At 54.5% G+C, this 1,410-nt stretch overlaps 1 protein-coding gene across 3 annotated transcripts in view; it reads left to right on the top strand.

Annotated features, from left to right (window-relative positions):
• Window positions 1-1,237: 1,237 nt before the first annotated feature.
• Sumo2 (small ubiquitin like modifier 2) overlaps window positions 1,238-1,410 on the top strand; it is a 14,001-nt gene continuing 13,828 nt past the window's right edge. The window contains exon 1 of one of the 3 annotated variants that reach the window (XM_029484110.1): window positions 1,238-1,370. The gene's annotated coding sequence lies outside the window, so the exon portion shown is untranslated. The remainder of the gene's footprint in view (window positions 1,371-1,410) is intronic. The other 2 variants (XM_029484109.1, XM_021176719.2) reach the window with 2 other exon arrangements.

Raw genomic sequence — 1,410 nt, 5'->3', positions numbered from 1 at the left:
TCTGAGTTCAAGGCCAGCCTGGTCTACAGAGTGAGTTCCAGGACAGCCAGGGCTACACAGAGAAACCCTGTCTTGAAAAACAAAACAAAACAAAACAAAACAAAACAAAACAAAACAAAAAACAAAAAAAGTCTGTACTAAAACTTCAAGAAACAATTAAAGTTTAATAAAGAAAAAAGATTAAGGTGTGTTACTACTGGCCTAAGGTGACAGAAAAAAACCTGTTTTGTGCCAAGTCGAAGGGAGTTGAGTAGGGGTGAGAAACGGGACATATTACTGGTTTCAGCAAAGGTGACCTTGTGGAGTGTTCTAGTGGAGCTATGAGGACAGCAACAGATTGCAGTGGATTGAGGAGTGAGTGGGAGTTGAGGGGGTGGAGCAGCTGGCATGGGCATTTTTTCAAGCTGTTTGGTCGAGAAGGAGCATTATGGTGGTAATGTAATCGTGGTATTTCCCCCTCTGTGGGAACACAGAAGTAGAAGAAAATACAGGGGTACAGGAAATAAAAACACCAAGTGAGAGCCACAGGGTGGGATCCACAGCACAGAGGGCAGGATTTTCTTCAAATGCGAGGATCCTACTCCTATATTGTACTGGATAAAAGGACGAAATGATTGATGGGCCCGTGAGCTTCAGATTGGGTCGGTTCCCCTGATGGACTGTGTTCTCTGGAAGTTGGGAGGCAGGCCACAAGCGAGGAATCTTTTGAATGGTTATAAGAACAATTTTCCACAGCTAGAGTAGGGTTCCCAACAGGTTGAAAGACATTTGAGGCTTCCGGGTGGGAAGCTGGTTGATGGGGAAGGACGAAGGGACCGGGAAGTTTGATGTGCAGGGGGGGTTGCATTTGACCTACTGAACAGGAGTTTTCTCAGAACCCGCTGCTGCTTTTTTGATGGAGGTGCCCCCTTCTACTTGGAGACCTAGGCTCACCCCACGTCTAAGGCCACGCGCCTTCCTGTCCTCGCCGAGGACCAGCTGGAAGCCATTTTGATTATGCTCCACCAAAGAAGGAGGACAATACAGCCCCGCCCAGAGCCAGGCGCGCCCCCGCGGCGGGACTGGTGCGCGTGTCCGCGCCTCTTCCCGCCGACCTGGCGGGCGCCTGGCCGGGGCGGCGGAGGCGCGGGCCGCGGGGGGGGGGAGGAGGAGGGGTGGTTATGTAAGCGTTGCGCGCTCCCGCGAAGCGGCAGCCAATGAGAAGCCCCGGCTGCTCGTGCTCGCGCACGCAGGGCGGGGGGAGGGAAGCGCACGACGTGCGCGCGCCCTCTGCCTCGTCCACCGCTGCCGCCTCCTCCTGCCGCTCCTGGTGCTGCTTGTGTGCTCCCTCAGTGCGGACCCGGTGCCTCTTTTGTGAAGCGGCAGCTGAGGAGACTCCGGCGCTCGCCATGGCCGACGAGAAACCCAAGG

Source organism: Mus caroli, chromosome 11 (assembly GCF_900094665.2).
Source record: "Mus caroli chromosome 11, CAROLI_EIJ_v1.1, whole genome shotgun sequence".
Taxonomy (NCBI): Eukaryota; Metazoa; Chordata; class Mammalia; order Rodentia; family Muridae; genus Mus; species Mus caroli.
Note: the sequence above shows the minus strand (reverse complement) of the source record. Positions and strands in the feature narration are given on the sequence as shown.